This window comes from Garra rufa, chromosome 3, assembly GCF_049309525.1.
Source record: "Garra rufa chromosome 3, GarRuf1.0, whole genome shotgun sequence".
Classification (NCBI taxonomy): Eukaryota; Metazoa; Chordata; class Actinopteri; order Cypriniformes; family Cyprinidae; genus Garra; species Garra rufa.
Window position 1 is genome coordinate 35591290 of NC_133363.1, and position 19120 is coordinate 35610409.

At 39.4% G+C, this 19120-nt stretch overlaps 1 protein-coding gene across 2 annotated transcripts in view; it reads left to right on the plus strand.

The window, feature by feature from the left end:
• Positions 1-18541: 18541 nt before the first annotated feature.
• phf21aa (PHD finger protein 21Aa) overlaps positions 18542-19120 on the plus strand; it is a 30741-nt gene continuing 30162 nt past the window's right edge. For both annotated transcript variants that reach the window (XM_073836015.1, XM_073836016.1), the window contains exon 1: positions 18542-18787. The gene's annotated coding sequence lies outside the window, so the exon portion shown is untranslated. The remainder of the gene's footprint in view (positions 18788-19120) is intronic.

The window sequence follows — 19120 nt, forward strand, 5'->3', positions numbered from 1 at the left end:
CATGTGACACTGAACACTGAAGTAATCTAATCTAATTTGGCTTTTCTGTCACAGGATTAAATTACATGTGATAATATATTGAAATAGAATACAATTATTTTAAATTGTAATAATATTTCACAAAACTACTGTTTTTACTGTATTACTACCTGTCAAAAGTTTTTGAACAGTAAGATTTGTAAGGTTTTTTAAAGAAGTCTCTTCTACTCAATAAGCATGCATTTATTTGATCCAAAGTACAGCAAAAGCAGTACAATTTTGGAAATATTTATAAAATAACTATTTTCTATTTAAATAAATGTTAAAATGTAATTTATTCCTGTGATTTCAAAGCTAAATGTTTAGCATCATTACTCCAGTCACATGATCCTTCAGAAAGCGTTCTAATATTCTGATTTGCTGCTCGAAAAACATTTATCATTATTATTATTACTATGTTAAAAAAAGTAGATTAAATAACATCAGGTGAGCATGAGACTTTGTGGTAACAGTAATGCATGAACAAATAATCATGATTGGATTCATGCCTGTCACGTCTCTGACCCTCCATGTGACAGAAGACTTCGCCACACACAAGGATCCAGCGGCTTTATGGTGTCATCCGGTTCCAGCATGAATCCAATGGTACAGATCATGCTGCTCAAGCAGGGTGAGCGGACAATCGAGGATTTTGTTATGGACTTCATTGAATTGGCAAATCTGTCGTCGATGGATGAGACGTGCCTCATGATTTTTTTTCGTGGAGGACTCTCAGAGCCATTGGCTTCCCACATGCCAAATTTTGAACCTGACTGGACTCTGCATTACTACATGGATCTGGCTCTTTTGTTGTGTGGCTCTCCGTTTACGGTGGGTGAGGTAGAGCCACAGCACAAAATGGCTGCCACGCCAGAGTCTGCAAGCAAGATGGCTGCCACGCCAGAGTCTGCAAGCAAGATGGCTGCCATGCCAGAGTCTGCAAGCAAGATGGCTGCCATGCCAGAGTCTGCAAGCAAGATGGCTGCCAACCCAGAGCCTGTTCACAAGATGGACGCCCTTCTAGAGTCTTTTCGCAAGATGACCTCCCTTATAGAGTCTGTTCACAAGATGGCCTCCCTTCTAGAGTCTGTTCGCAAAATGGCTGGCCTTCCAGAGTCTGCTCTCAAGATGGTCACCCTTCCAGAGCCATTGCACAAGATGGCTGCCCTTCCAGAATCTCCGCTGGTTCAGCCCAGTCTTCCAGAGCCTCCGCTGGTTCAGCCTGGCCTTCCAGAGCCTCCGCTGGTCCCGCCCGGCCTTCCAGAGTCTCCGCTGGTCCCGACTGGCCTTCCAGAGTCTCCGCTGGTCCCGCCCGGCCTTCCAGAGTCTCCGCTGGTCCCGCCCGGCCTTCCAGAGTCTCCGCTGGTCCCGACCGGCCTTCCAGAGTCTCCGCTGGTCCCGCCCGGCCTTCCAGAGTCTCCGCTGGTCCCGCCCGGCCTTCCAGAGTCTCCGCTGGTCCCGCCCGGCCTTCCAGAGTCTCCGCTGGTCCCGCCCGGCCTTCCAGAGCCTCCGCTGGTCCCGCCCGGCCTTCCAGAGTCTCCGCTGGTCCCGCCCGGGCCTTCCAGAGTCTCCGCTGGTTCCGCCCGGTCTTCCAGAGCCTCCGCTGGTTCCATCCAGTCGTCCTGAGATTCCTGTCTGCCCGGTTCTGGTCACGGAGCTCATGCATGGACTGTTCCCACCCACCCTCCCTGCTGCTCCAGTCCCGCCACCTCTGTCTCCTAACAGTCCCTCTGCTCACCCACATCCCACCTTCAGTGCAGAGGACTTGCCGTGGGACTGCCAGTCTCCATCGGTGTCCAGACTGAAGGATCCCTCACCATCACCTCCAGTCTCAGAGTCCTGGACTCCACCTCGGCCCTCCGACCCTGCGGCTCCACCCCGGCTCTGTGCTCCCTCGTCTCCGTTGTCGGCCGTCGGCCCACCAGCTCCTCCAGGCTCCATCGTCTCTCCGGCTCCGCCCCGGTCAGTCGTCGCCCCACCTTCGCCTCTGGACTCTACTCCTCCGGCTGCGCCTCGTCACTCCGTCCTGCCGGCTCTGTGGACCTCCTCCCTCCCGTGGGCACAGCCTCGATCCTCTGTCACTCCGGCTCCGCTGCGTACCTCCGGACCTCCATCTCCGCCGGGGTCGCCAGAGCCTTGGGTTCCGCCTTGGTCCTCCGGATCCTCTGTGTCGCCCAGGACCATCGACTCTCCAGTTTCGCCTCGGGCTCCACCGGCTCCACCTCCGTCGGTCGGCCCCAGGCAGGAGCCAACCCTTCCTCCACCATGGCTTCTCCCTCCGTCGGCTCCGCCTCAGTTCGTGGTTCCAGTACCCCTACATGGACCTGGCCCTCCATCCCTCCCCCTGTTCCGCCTCCGCTCCACCACCCTCCGGGTTTCATTAGGTGGTTAGAGCGTCTGGAAGCCGCTCTTTGGGGAGGGGCTCTGTCACGTCTCTGACCCTCCATGTAACAATGCCACTCCCTGATCATGTGATTATATGCAAAAATCAGCTAAAATAATAAAAAAATAATCAGCGGAATAGTTTTCAACATGATTATAGGATCATGTGCCAGTGAAGAAATTTCAGCTTTACCATCACAGGAACAAACTGCATTAATATATTATAATACAAAAAAAAAGTTATTTTACAATTTTAATCAAATTTCAAAATGTGCTGTTTTACTGTATTTTGAGCACATAAATGCAGCTTTAGTGAACATAAATAATGTATATACAAATATATACGATATATATACGATTTGTATATAATGTTATATTTTGTTCACCCATGCAGTCCATGGTCATTTTAATAAATTTCAATGATTGTTTTTAAGGATATTTTTGCTAACTTATATGATAACCACTTCATCTAAAATCTTGGTCCAAACCAGTTGAGAACCATTCTTCTAATGCAATAAACTGATGATGTTGTTATCTTCAAATGGTAGGACTATACATTGCATCACTTGTTTAAATATAGACAATCAATCTGAGAAGGGGAAAGAACATACTCCTCTGTTCTGCTGCCTCTGATTTATACATCTTTTAGCTGGGTTGCGATGTGTGCACAACAGTGAGTCAGTGTGTTAGTCATCACCAGAGAGGTTTTTTTTTCGGGTAAAACATTGTTCTGGAAGGTTCTTGTTTCAGACAAGCACTCTTATCACAGACAAACTGAGAACAATATGACATTGCAACAAATGTAGTTTCATAAAGGGATGGACGTTTGTGTATTTGTACACACGCGCAGGGGCTGCTGTGACAAAATGACTGAGAAAAGAAAATGATGTTTATGCACAAAAAAAAGAGAGAGAGAGACTAATGGAGATGACAGCTTAGTACATGCCCTAAGCCAGATACTTGGAATATTGTAGCGTTTAAACAACATTATGCTCCGACCTAGACGCAGTTTAATTTCACTGCATCTAAACATGTATTCCCACAGGGTAATGCACAGTGACCTGAGATTTCCTGCATTTCTGTTAGGAGCCTGGAGATATTTGCACATAATCACATTCATACTGAGATGCCACAGAAAACTGCAAACATCATTTTCTCCCATCTCTTCTGTTTGCCTCCTGATTCAGTTCAGACCAGTAATATCCTGCTGATGTCTCTCTTTTCACAAAGTACAGCTTTTGAAATTGAACATTTATATCTCTTGGAAAGTAAACATTTGTTGTGCCTTCGTTGCCCAGTGCTAGTTATCTGGGTCGAAGAAAATGCAATGAAACTAAATCAAGAAACTGAGATAAAATGTTATGACGAAAATTAATTGACCATTATATATCCACCTTATTTTTGCTGCAAGAGTGGGCGCAACCATTTGTAAATCTTATGGGTTTGACTTGTGATCTCATCCGCCTCCAGCTATTTTTAACTGTACAAAACAGTTTGTTTTGCTGCTTGATTTTGCACATTAGTGTGTCTTTCCATATTACTTTAATATATCATCTTAATTATGTAGTGCAAACAGTTTTACCGGTTACTGCACGTTGTTATTCTTCTCATTATTTTTTTCATTATAGTCTCGCCCATAGAGTTACTTCCGCATTGAAGAATAAGGTGGATAAGAATATATATTAGCATATTAAATTAAATGCTTACCAACTGCATGAACACGTAACTAAAAGTCTACGTCGTTTGGGTTGTATGACTGCTGTGTACACTTGTTTTTAATGCGTACTGAGGAAAATGTAAGCACTAAATTAAGGGAGGCAGAATTAGTGTAGCCATATTTAGTGTGCATTAGAGTAACACTGAGCTGTTTGCCACCTGTGGTGCCTGTGACTGTGTGGGAACACTTATCGGGTTTGATTCATCCAGAGCAGAGTGAGACAGAGCAGAAGAAGAGCGACAGAAGACACAAATGTGGAATCATGTCACATATTTACAAATTGGTTTATGTGTTCATGTATTTGTTTGTACATAAGTACAAACAAAAATAGGTGTGTTTGTGTATGAATAATTTAGCATAACATCGGAAGAATACAACAACTTATGCACGTTTGCTGATATGTCACCATATATCTGGTTGTCCAATATGATGTTAATTTATGGTATATGGTGTGGTTTTGTCTGTTTGGTATGTATATCACTATGTAATGTGTGTCTGAGTTTAGTTACGGTGTATGTGTGTGTTCAGTATGATAATTTAAATGTAATCATCAGCAGGACAGAGCCGGATCAGACTCAGAGGTCACAGAATGCGCTGCGAGGGGGTGACCTTTTCATGCGTGTGTGGATGTTTGTGATCCTGACATTTTCCTATGACGCTTGTGTGAGTGGTGCAGTTTGATAAACACACACACCAGCTGAGGCAGATCTGAATGATTCTCACATAAACAACATGGAATATTCTAATGTGACTTTGTTATTGGAGGGAGTGGGATATATCCCAGAACCAAAGGGACAGGTGACTCATCTTACAGACCTCAGGGAATGAAACATCATACATTACAAACACTTGAGGTACGTTCCAATCGCCTGATCACCCTTATGTATAGAAGTATACAGGTGCTGTATATATATATATATATATATATATATATATATATATATATATGCATATGAATGTATATGCTTTGCCATCACAGGAATAAATTACATTTTTAAATATATTACAATTTTAAAATTTAATATTTCACAAAAGTACTGTTTACTGTATTTTTATAGCAAATATATGCACAGACACACACGTTGCCATATCTATATAAATACATTTAAACGATAGATTAGCTATTCTTTTTAATAGTTAACTTTTAGCTATTTTTGTATTGTTTGGGTCATCAGTCATCAAAGCTTGGTAAATATTAGTCACAGACACAGACAGAGATTTACTTTAAAGCCGATTACTCACTAAAAACTCCCACAGACCATGTTTTCGTAACATTTTAAGTCTTATTTGGACGTAACAGAGTGGTTTTATCTAAGTGTGTGAGTTGTTTACTTACTATTTTAAATCAGTCTTCCTATAACACTGTTATAGTGTGTTTTCACAATGCGTTATCAATTGGCCATATTGGCGGCACTGAATGTAAACAATGCCAATGAACCGAACGAAACTTTAATATTTTGCTGCTGAAAATGGTCAATTGTATTACATCATGTTTTGGGCTGTACTAATCGGTCAAACCAGGAAAAACATTTGGAGTATTACAGACTGCCAAAAGTTATAACAAATCAAGGAGAAGACTGCAAAAACTGTCTGAGGAACAAAAGGCGTTTGCAGTTGGCCAAACTGAACCAGGATTTCCAGGTTAAGAATCTCGACAACATTTGTGTTTGTTCTTATCATTTCCAGTCAGGTAGGTGAAATATTTGGCTAATATCTTAATTAATACTGCTTGTACGTATCTTTACCACCTATTAACTTTAGTTTGTCAAAATATCGCACCCATCCTTGCTTACTAAGTCCTTCTCTATATGATTTAGCAGCTTCCACACATTTTTTTCTGTGGTTTAGACAGCATAAATTAGCAGAACAGCGTATTAGTAGTACAATAGCCATGCAATCCATTCTGTTGTTTACATCCGAGTATCGCCACGTATCCGGGTAACTGACCAAACACTGACGTAAGTAAAAACCCTCTATATATACATTCAGACTGATTTGCAAATTCAGAACACCCACAAACACAAAAGGCAGGACTTATGGCATGAACCAATCACAGCTGATCATAACCAAATCCATGTGACTTTCCCATAATTATTCTCAATTACCCCCCACCAAACCCGCCACACGCTTTAGGCAGTCTGTTACAGCTCAGTGGACTCTGGGGAGGCAAGAGAGACACAGACCTACTGGTGTCACTATTGGACAATGATTCTTTAGGAAAAAAATGTGTGATTTATAGACTTTTTAAAGGGGTCATATGATACGGTTTCTTGTTTTCCTTTGTCTTTGGAGTGTTACAAGCTGTTTGTGCATAGATAAGATCTGAAAAGTTGCAAAGCTTAAAGTCTCAAAAGCAAAAAGATATTTATTATAAAAGTTAAGACTCAGCCACACCTCCCTAAAACGGCTCGTTCAAACATGCCCCTATTTGTCCACATCACGGTGTGAGCAGATTAGCGTAACACCGCAAATATGTATATGGAAAGAAAGAAGGCGTAACTTTTACCAGCTGTAGTAGTGTTGTAGTTGCCATGTTGTGGAGACGCAGTGTTTCATTGCGAAAGTGAAAGAGAAAGTACTTTGTTTGGCCTTCCAAATGAGGACATAACTAGAAATCAGTGGTTAAGTTATATTTACAACAGTACAACGCAAATATTCGAGTGGGTGATGCACATTTCACAGAGGACTGTTTCCTGAACCTGGGAGATCAGCTTACAATGCCAGCTGTACACAAAGGGTTAAGGCTATAAAGTGGGGCAATTCCAATCTTGGAAGGACAGTCTGTGCTTCTGACTGTCGGCCTGTAAGTATGTTTTCATATTTAAAGAATTCAGTACTGACTATTCAAACGCGAGTTTTGAGCAGTGTAGAGTAGTACTTGTTGTTTCTCGTTCTACGATCGTAAATGCAGACATGGTGTTATGTTTACGCGACGTGACGCAACACAATGCGTAAAAAGACAGTATGAGTCATTATAATCAGTAGTTATGTCCCCACTGGATGCAACAAATGCCTTGTTTATAATTTTATTGTTTCTGTCTCGTCGCACCGAGAAATGGCATGGTAAGGGGCGTAACATTTCCGTCACACGCTTGAGGTATTCGGCCAATCACAACGCACCGGATAGCTGGCCAATCAAAGAACACCTCGGTTTTCATCAATGATGAGTATGTAAAAACCAAAGCGTATCAGATAGGCGGGGCAACAATAATGTATAGTATGTGGAAAATAATGTTTTTTGAACCTCAAATAGTATAAACACATTGCATTACACCAAATACACAAAATAATGCTCTTTTTAGCAACAAATATGACCCCTTTAATGTTATATTTTGTTATATTGGTGTTGTTGTATTTTTGTACTACAATTTTTTTTCTCATCTAACATTTTGAGGAGACACTGCCTCTCTTGCCTTCTTGGAGTAAACACCTCTGATAGATAGATAGACAGACAGACAGATAAATAGATAGATAGATGTTGTCTTTAATGTGTTTCATGTGCTTTCAGCTGGAGTGAAATCCCTCTTCTGTCCAAATTCTTTATTGTCTCAGACGCACACCTTACATACCCTCTCCTTCTCTCACTCACTCTCTGTGTCTTTTATTCTCTGAGGTTTACTGGTTATTTCAGTGAAAAGCCAAAATGAGACGCTTTAGGCAGCAACCCCAGAAGCAGCCAGCAATAAGAGGGATATTTATATCAATCCATGGGGTCAGAGTGTCTGCCTGTCTGAAAGAAAGAGAGAAGGGTGTGTCTACTCTCTGCTCCCACAGTCCTGTTCAGCAGCAGCACTACCGCACACTCTTCTGAGGGTGGAGAACAGAGCACACGGCCGCATGGCTCTGATGTGGTGATGTGTGTGTGTGTGTTTGAGGGAGGGGGATAATAGCAGAAGACTTGGGGGGGGGGGGGGGGTCTGGTCTGCATGAGAAGGCTGAAACCCCCACTGAAGCAGTACTACAGAGTGACCCAGAAGCGGGTCCACTTCACTCTGAGCTCTGTCATTTTCCTAAGTGATTCACGAACCACACTGTCCACCAAACCATGAGAATAATCCTTAAAATAATAAAGCTACGGCTTCCTTTTTAATCAAGGCATTGTGTTCCATTCCTCTTTTAGTTCAGTGATAGTTTTTTCCCTTCATTTTTCAGCGTGAGGAAAGTGGTGTCTGGATTCTGGTAACTTAAATTAGGTTTCTGTCTAGTTTTACTGGACATTACCAGTTACAGTATGGCGTAATATGACATAAATCAGTGGTTGTCGGCTTATATTTCAATCTCTTTCAAAAGATGCCTGCACAAAATCTGTCAGTAACATAAAATTGTAGAAATTGTTCGCACTTGATACAGCACAAACTTAATCACTGGTCATATGCATAAAAACTAGTTATGGAGTCTTTGTAAAACTGATTATAATTGATGTGATTATAATAATTACAAGTATTTTGAGTTAAAAGAGTTACAAATAAATTTGTTGCCATGACAAAGCCAGCTCTGATACAAACTTCATTCAAATGCATTAAACTACATTACACCTAAATTACTTTCAAACTTAATAGATTTTTTACTTTTAGTCAAGGCTGTTTTCCAATTCCTAAAATACCAGTCTTACATAGCATGGGTATATTTGTAGCAATAGCCAAAAATACATTGTATGGGTCAAAATTATCGATTTGTCTTTTATGCTAAAATTCTTTAGGATATTAAGTAGATCACGTTCCATGAAGATATTTTGTTAATTTCCAACTGTAAATATATCATAACTTAATTTTTGATTAGTAATTTGCATTGCTAAGAACTTCATTTGGACAACTTTAAAGGCAATTTTCTCAGCATTTAGATTTTTTTGCACCCTCAGAATCCAGATTTTCAAATAGTTGTATCTTGGCCAAATATTATCCTATCCTAACAAACCATATATCAATGGAAAGCTTATTATTAAATCTCAGTTTCGAAAAATTGACACTTATGACTGGTTTTGTGGTCCAGGGTCACAAATGGGTCAAAAGAATTAAACAAGCTTGGTTTATACCTCTTTTCCCTGCACACCAATAGGTCCACATAATGACCAGCACCTAATGCCAGAATTGTTAAATGACATACGTAACACTAAAATGTGCTGTGAGGAAACACTCCATTTCATCTATTATGACAAATAAATTGGGGTCTGCCGATTTTTATTTAAAGTCTGGTCTTGTCTGATCTGGTTTCTTCATCAGTGTGCTGCAAACAAATGTAGATGAACTCAGCACGAGTCTGGGCAACATTTAGGAACAGATGGAGAGATGACTAGTAATAAAGCTATCAGCTCTCTTTACACACACACACACACACACACACACATACAAACTGCACAGATGTACCTGACTATTCTGCAATGTTATGATTCTGATTTTCCCTCTTCTTGTCAGGACGGTATGCTACAGTGCAATTTGTGTGAGGCTGTGTATGATTACTCCCAAGATAGACAGATGAACATCACTCACAAAGTGTGCATGTTATATGCTGTACAATAACACACATGCACTTACACCTACACACACAATCTATACCAGCAGCCCCTGCTGTATGTTAGCACACACTGACATGATTCAGTGTGTCACCACTGTAAAATGAGTCAGAAATGACTCCCACAAGAGAGATCCCTGGCCTTACTGAGGAAGTCTCACAGTATATTCCTCAGGGATGCCTGGAGCTCTGGCCAAGTCATCAGGACTGCCTCACTGCTCTTATTATGGTAATTTTATTCAGAAATCAAACAGACTGGAAAAATTAAATATTTCTAGAAATACTACAAAGTAATACGTTGTTTCATTTTCTAATACAGAATGCAAAAAAGTCAAGCAGGGTCAACTATACAAGCACAATTTAGGCCAAGACTCGTGCCAGAACATCTGTACTATGCAAACTATAAACACACACAGACACCTAGACATGTACATACAAGCACTAATGGAAACAAGACAGAAAAAAAGAATAGACCTAATCACTGAATGTGGAGAAGGGATACCATTTGTTCTAGCAGAAACATGCACAAGTGATGTGTCTGTTTCCATGTGAATAATTCAAATGATTTCATATTCTGTGGTTTACGTGTGTGTTATTCAAAAACCACTTCACAGCAGCCTTTCCAATTTGAGTTTCAAACATACAGCTTGTAAAGAGTTCTGCTATTGAGATTTCTATTCATTAAGTCTGTTGCAAGCATTAAGGATGAAATATGAGCAATTTAACTGTGCTCTAAAATTCACACAATTCACACTGGAAAATCTCTGGGGAATTGCTGGCACTCGCGCTGGTAAGAGTAGTCCTGTCGGCTACAGTTTTAAAAATGTTCTGTGGGAGTCTAATTCATGCATTGGCATTGTAGAGTTTATGTAGAACTGTTTCCATTTTTCAACCATTTAGTGTAATAATCCACAGGCTAGACAACTGTAAAATAAATTATTTTTAGGTTAAAGGCAGGGTGATTTGGTTCAAAACATTTTTGTTATGCTAGTTGAAAGTCTCTTCACATCCCGAGTCAAGAAGTGGTCTAAATGTATTTATATTATCTGTGGAACCCGTAGGACCATACCAATCAGATTTTGGTTCAAACATTACAATAGGCTGTCCTACCTCACTGTATTTGCATACATCTGCGCATCCTGTTCACGTAGACATGATACATCATCGGCAGGTTCCATTACGCTATAGACCAGAGTGAAACGGGTAAAATCCATAAAATAAGATAAAAAAAATATTATTTTTATTAGGGCCGGGACTTCATTAAAAAATTTAATCTAATTAATTAGAGGCTTTGTAATTAATTAATCGAAATTAATCGCATTTTAATCGCATATAAATATTTGACCTGAGAACAGTGAGAAGTACGTTTTTTTTATATGGATTTTTAGTATACCATTGAATAATGACTGAATACATAAGCTTAAGCAACAAAATATTGTTTATTTTTGTTCAACCAAGTCCAACAGACCAGTGCAATATTGCCATTAAGTGTAGCAATAGGCTCGATGTGCTACGGTGATATGCGAATTCCTTGTTGCATAGCTTGCACACAACCATGCTCTTATCGACGCTCTCCTCCACTCGTTTTTTTATAACAAAATTTCCCATCCACAGGGTGGTTTGTTTTGCTGCGTCCCAATGCGCCAACTACTATGCCCTATAAGTATGTACTCTTTTTGCGAAGAAAAGTACATACTTTTGAGTGTGTAGCAGAATAGTAGGCAAGCTTTGGGACGTACTACTTCGTCATAACTGCTTCTTTAACGGACGCTCTGTTGCTTAGTTACCTGAATCTGTCACTGTTTAAACTGCCCTGTCAATCATCACAGTTAACATTATCTACATTTCGTTTAATTTAATTTCCTACGGTATTAGAGAGAAATTAAGAGGCACGTTCTTTAACGAGTCTTTCATGCCGAGAACTCTGCTCTTGTGTTTGCTTAATTATGCATTTAAACGTTAATGACCAAACCTATCATTATAACTGTTGCTGCACATGGAATATAACGCGGATAACATTTAAAAATATTTTTTATCAGGTTACACACTGATTATTTATTACTCAAACCCCTTTCTCTACCTGTCCGTTGGTCGCGCATATCCTCCATGTTTGTAGTTTTTTTTAAACACTTTTTATGCGTGTTTGTAGTTCTAATCGAATCCTCGTTCACGGCGCAGTGTGTTGTGGGCAATATTAGCCGTTAGAGTGTGCATTGATCATTAAGTAGTAGACCATCTGGGAATCTTTGGAATACTTTTTTAGACATACTACGATTTGGGACATACAATACTATTTAGGATGGACGCAGCTTGTCTGAACGCTAGTTGGTGCTCCAGTATAATCGGTCCGCCGAATCTCATCCAGTGAGAAACGTTCCGCGGTGCAAAAATAAGTGCGATTAAAATGCGTTAAAAAAATTTTTAACGCATTATTTTTGTGTAATTAATTAACCTAAATTAACGCGTTAAAGTCCCGGCCCTAATTTTTATATCTCCTACTGGAAAGTCTACAGACACAAGTAACTTATTTTTAACTGTGGCAGTTTTGTGGAATGTATATTTAACTTTTTATTTTGTATTTGCTGTATGGCTTGGACGTGGCGTCCGTCAAACCTGGACTAGGCGCCTATCTTTAGCGAAGCAGCACGGAGACACGGGTTGAAACGAGTTTGCCAGCTGTGGCGTGACTACAGTGGTGGTCGGAGCGCTGCACCGATAGAAATCAGGGGTTATATACCGCACTACAGGCTACAGTGCCATGTATTGGATTTAACTGATATTGCATCAAATTAGCCATTTTGGACCAACTGCCCCCCGGGCGGATGGAAACACCCTTAGTTTTCCCACCTCTGCAGACGTATAATTAAAAAAAAAAAAAACTCTCGCGAGCTGCCTCAGGACTGATAGCGGGCCGCAGATGGCCCGTGGGCCGTAGTTTGGACACCCCTGTATATTTGAATAGTGAAAGACAGAATAACAACAAAAAAATCCAGAAAAACGCATTTCAAAAAAGTTCAAAATTGATTTGCATTTTAATGAGTGAAATAAGTATTTGACCCCTTTCGCAAAACATGACTTAGCAAAACCTGTTGGCAATCCCAGAGGTCAGACGTTTTTTTGTAGTTGGCCACCAGGTTTGCACACATCTCAGAAGGGATTTTGTCCCACTCCTTTTTGCAGATCCTTTCCAAGTCTTTAAGGTTTCGAGGCTGATGTTTGGCAACTCAAACCTTCAGCTCCCTCCACAGATTTTCTATGGGATAAAGTTCTAGAGACTGGCTAGGCCACTCTAGGACCTTAATGTGCTTCTTCTTGAGCCACTCCTTGGTTTCCTTGGCTGTGTTCATTCAGATGTTCACTGGCAAACTTCAGACGGGTCTGTACATGTGCTTTCTTGAGCAGGGGGACCTTGTGGGCACTGCAGGATTTCGGTCCTTCGTGGCCAATTGTTTTTTGGTGAATATGGTCCCGGTTGTCTTGAGATCATTGACAAGATCCTCTCGTGTAGTTCTGGGCTGATTCCTCACCGTTTTCATGAAACTTCAAGCAGTGAGATCTTGCATGGAGCCCCAGACTGAGGGAGATTGACAGTTATTTTGTGTTTCTTCCATTTGCGAATAATCGCATCAACTATTATCACCTTCTGACCAAGCTGCTTGGCGATGGTCTTGTAGCCCATTCCAGCCTTGTGTAGTTCTACAATCTTGTCCCTGACATCCTTGGACAGCTCTTTGCTCTTGGACATGGTGGAGAGTTTGGAATCCGATTGATTGATTGCTTCTGTGGACAGGGGTCTTTTATAGGGGTCTCTTAAAGGGAGTTCTCCTAATCTCAGCTTGTTACCTGTATAAAAGACACTTGGCATAAAAAGCCAGAAATCTTGCTGATTGATAGGGGATCAAATACTTATTTCATTCATTAAAATGGAAATCAACTTTTTTGAAATGCGTTTTTTTGTTATTATTCTGTCTCTCACTGTTCATATAAACCTGGCATAAAAATTATAGACGGATAATTTCTTTGTCAGAGGGCAAACGTACAAAATCAGCAGGGGATCAAATAATTTTTTTCCCTCACTGTAATATTAACATATGCAGAGACAAATTGTATTAGCCCTACAGTTACAGCATAAAATACTATTTAAACCTATTATTATTAACATTTTACAAATCTTTTACCTATTTTATCTCACAGTTCTGACTTTTTCTCTCACAAATTTAAGTTTATATCTCCTAGTTCGCTCAACAAAAGCAAGTTTGCCAATTCTGAGAAAAAAGAAAAACATAAGTCAGGGCTATAAACTCTGAGCTGAGGGGAAAAGAGAGAATGACAAGTTGATTTTTCTTATCAGAATTGTGAGATAATCGAATAAAGTCGGAATTTTAAAATATAACCTCAAATTTACCTTTTTTTTATTCTCATATTACATGGCTTCCATAGACTGCTACTTGAAAACCAATATTACAATAATAACGCCTTCCAATCGCGCTCGCTCTATAATAACGTAATGGAATCATGTCTGTGAGGTATGCAAATACATACATTGACAGGCAGGTAGGACAGACTATCGTAGCCCTTAGACTGCAGGATATGGTTAGACGATATAAATACATAAATATACATTTAGACCACTTAACTTACTGATTGCTATCTGGATGTGAAGAGACTTTCAACCAGCATAACAAAAAATGTTTTTGAACCAAATCACCTACCCTGCCTTTAAACAGTAAGCACTTAAATCTCCATGTATATTTCATGAAGAAAACCTGTGGTGAAGCACATAATCAGTGATTTAAAACTATACAAATAATGGAAGCAAGCTGTAAAGAATTCCAGACAAATTTTTAGTTTTTTAGAGTTGCATAACATTTTATGTTTCAGGAATAAATTTACTTATAATTACGTAGATGAATTTAACTTTTTCTTTTACTTTCCTAACTGTTACAGTTTTATTTCTTGTCCAGCAATCATGACAAAATACACTACAAACCATACTTCAATTAAAAAGAGAATGAGCATATAAAAAAAAGAAACAAAGCAAGCGAGCAGGCAGACAGTGATTACTGGGTATATAAGAGACAGAAACATACAGTATGCAAAAAGGGCCCTGTGGTAAAGAAGATGGAAGGAAACCATCTCTTTTCCTAATTCTATCTCTCCTTTTTTTCTGTGTGTGTAGTAAGGTCAGAGGGTTTAGGTCAGCGAATGGAGTTCAGAGTGAAGGATGTGGTCATCCTGATGAGAGGTTAAAGGCAGCAGTGGTTCAGCTATATAGTATAGTAGCTTCAGCATAGATGTCAGATCACAGCACTCTTAGCAGCTGAACACAGCTTTGCTTACTCTGTGCCACTCAAACTAACACCACACATTATATCTCTCTCACTATTGCAGGCTAGCTGTCAGAGGAAAATATGTATCTGCTTGTTAAGTCATATGGTGGATACTGCTACTCTGTTTCAAGTGACAATACTATCTCAACAGCCGTTTATGAGCACTAGTCATTTATAGCAAAGCTTGATAATAAATTGTTTATAGTGGTGTACACTACAGTCTCCAGGCTCAGTGTCCCAGCACCAATATTTGAACAATTATGGAAAGATGAATCTCTGTCTGGCCAACTGAGATTTTGATATGGAGGTAAAGGTTAGGATCATTATTTTTGGTAGTATTACAGAACACCATGAGTGTATATGGGCACTGCTGGCTGTTTACTTTTGGGATCTGGAAACAGTGAGGTCACGTCAGACTTAAAGGTCTTTGCTTACTGAGAAATTTTTGTATGCGTTTGTTCATATTTTTCAAAATTTGTCACGCACAGAACATCACAGTAGCTCTGAATTGTCAAAAGACCTCTCAAAATGCTTGCTACGGGATGCAAAAATCACATAAAACTGAACCCGATCCGATTTTTTTTTATGACGAGTAAAAGTTTTGGAGGCAGTTTGTAAACGTGTTTGACACAAAAGGTTGTATTTTTTAACATGCAAAATTTGAAAAAAAAAAAAAGAATAGATTAGAATTTATTGGCACAAAGACAGTGACAAAAAAAATTAATTTCAAGATTTTTTTTTAGAAATCTCTTATGCTCACCAAGATTGCATTTATTTGATCAAAAATACAGTTAAAAAACAATATTGTGAGATATTAAAATTTTGAGGGTTTTTTAGTCTTTCATTTTATTATATTTTTAAATGTAATTAATTCTTGTGATGGCAAAGATCAATTTTCAGTCTTCAGTGTCACATAGTCATTCAGAAATCATACTAATATGTTGATTTGGTGCTCAAGTTACATTTCTTATTATTAAAATGTTGAAAACATTTTTTGTGGAAACCTTAATACATTTTTTCCCTGGATGACTAGAAAATGAAATCTTTTGAAACATTATAAATGTCTTTATTGTGATTTTTCATCAGTTTAATGCATCTTTGTCTCAAAACTTTCAATAATAGTGCATATTATTCTGTTCAATACAATAAAAAATATTCTATACATAGTGTTGGGGAGTAACTAGTTACAGGTAACAGAATTATCTAATTTAATTACAAAAAACGAACTGTATTCTGAAAAAAAAGTTAAAATTAAGTTACAGTTACTTATGAAAATGTGAATGATTACAAAGAAGGGTTACATCTGAATATTTTCAGATTTGACAGATTTTTAAAAAAATATCTTGTTATGATTTTAAATCTGTATTTAACCTCAGAATGATCTCAATGTAAAAAGAGGTGCTGAAGTCTGATTTTGTTGTGGCTGTGCTTTAAAAATTAGGGTTAGGGTTAGGGTTAGTTACATCACTTATTACATTTTAATCAGGGTAACTTGTAATCTGTAACCTATTACATTTCCAAAGTAACCTTCCCAACACTGTCTATACAATACTAATACTATGCAGTGCAGTATATAACAGCAATAAAACTATAGATATAGTTCGATCATAAATAGATATAACATTACAGCTGTTAGAAAGAAGCTGAATTGTAATGTCTCTGTTGTGACTGACCTATATTGATCATGTGCTTCAGTATTTTGTTTGTTAGGTTGTCATGCATCAACTGCATAATGACTGCGTAAAATACACTGTTTTAGATTGAGACGCTAAGCACCTTATCATGTGTCCTTTCATTAACTCTAAGAGTCTCCTTTGCTCTTTACTTTATGTAAACACATGTTGACAAAAAGAAAGTCTGACTCAGTCTCTGGCAGCATGGGACTTCCGGGATAAATGGAGTCTTGATTAATTCAGTCACCTCGGATTAGTCTGGAGGTGCTGTGGAAAAATCCATTTTTATACTTTATCAATGTCTTTCACAAAGATCACAGACGCAACTGCCAATCACAATCAGCCAGAGAGGAAACAGCTCAATGAGGTCCAATGACACAAGAGCTGAAGAGGATGAGTCACTGACTGCCAGCTGATCTTTCATTGTGTTAGATGAAATAAAAAAAAAAGATAAATAGCAGAAGCTACTGAGGATTCTGATGGCTGCCATCATGCACTGCTGTGTGATGGATAGTAAGGTCAAGGACCTGTGTATTCCTAGCTATTTGTGCACTTTGGTAAGAAAGAGTCTTCTAGGAATGTCTATGTAAAGTAAATGCAATCAATCAGTACGCATGCATATTCCAAAATAGTAAACAACTACTTTCACTGACCTCGCTTCTGGAAAATTTGTGCTTTTGATAAATGATCGATGCTACACTCATTGTGCCTCCAAACCAGTGCTAGGAAAAGAAACAGAGAAACATCAGAGATTGTTAGATTTTCAGCTCTTTTTGTTTGCATTTTCATCCATCTGTAAAAAAAAAAAAAAGTTCTTCTCTGATATATTATTTCAACTGCTTCAGCATGTTATGTTTGAACTGTCTCGACAGTGATGTCACTCTTCTGTTCTGCATTTCATTATTAAGTGGATGTAAAAATGTTGAGGCTTGTACTTCTTGTTCTTTTTATGTGGAGTGATAATTCAAAGCGAACTGCGATGACTCAGTGGTGCTGATGACAGAGAGTGTGGACCAGTTTAGGAGGCAAAGGCCTAGAAAAGAAAACGGTGCTGAGAGAGCAGGATCGATCGCTCACAAACACAGCACTCTGTCTCCCCCTACCGTTCACTTCACATGATGGCTGCCACTAGAAAACTGGTCACAACATTTCTGGCTGTATTGACAAATAAATAAAGTGAAGTAGGCCTAATGGTGGGTAAAATAGTTTGCATTTACTAATCACTTTTATATAAAAAGACACATTACATTAACCGATAGGATGTAGGCAGTGGGAAATGTATTATATTGGACATACATTGTGTAATATATAGCAGAACATTTGTACAAGACAGTTACTACATGACATACAAGCAATATTACTGGAAATAAATTGCTTTCGAAATGAATTATTCAAACACTTTTGTGTTTATCGCAATGTGAGCGTTTAGCTCTGGTGGCTTTACGCGGTATTATCATGAATAAGACATAAAACAACTACAGTAAATACCGTCGTTTTATTGAATACGTGAGCAAATCTCGTTCCTGTTGTCCTAGCAATATCTCTGGCCCACGCTGGATTCACATTATTGTAACTTCACTCAACATGAGTTTCACTGAGTTTACATCCGGGGCTTTTCCCTAGGCAATGGGGGGCGCACTACAACCGTTCCTTAGGCAAAGTGAAATAAATTCGCCGCACCGGTACATAAACTAGTTCTCTTCTTCTAAGTGTTCTTTCGCGCTCGGTAGTAATTCTTTCGGCCCGGTTTGCGACAATATTAAAATAATTTCCAACGTGACGAATAATGCGTTCAGTTGGACGAGTTATTTTGTGCGTTAAACGGCATGGTTTTGCTGTCCCATTATCTCTCTTCTGCGCGCATTGATACGCCGAGCGCACAAGCTGGGGGTGAATGGGATGGAAGAAGAGTTCTTGTTTTGTATATCAGTTTCTGTCTTTTTATGTATTTTTGGTTAAAAATCAAGCGAACAAAGCGAAGATTCCTTTTGCTGCACTGGACAAAACTTTAGGGCGCAAAAGGGAGTAAATTCATCCGCGGGATTGGGTTTTAGTGGTGAAATGCTCGGCTGTTTGTAGATATATATTTAAATAATTGGTGAGTGTGTGTGTAAGTGTATGAAGATCGGGGTTTGACTGCTGGAGGAGTGTGTACAAGGGTAAGTGCACCTCGGTTTTTTTCATCTTCATTTTGTGAACTTTTGGAAGCGGTGTCTTGAAACTCTTTTCGCGTTCTTTATGTGATTATGTTGCTAGTGATTGGAGTGGATGTGAAAGCGCAGAGCCAGCGCAGGGGGGTTTTGTTCATTTCTCTTTATTGTAGGAGTTGCAGGAGAGAGAGTGCAGCTGCAGTCAACGAAACGTTATAACTTACAGCCGTCACACAATAACGCCTCGAATGGCACCGAAACACCTTGTAAACGACACTTGGATAGTAGAATTGCTCTAATATGGATGAAAATGTGATTCCACAGCGTGCCGTAGTTTTCACA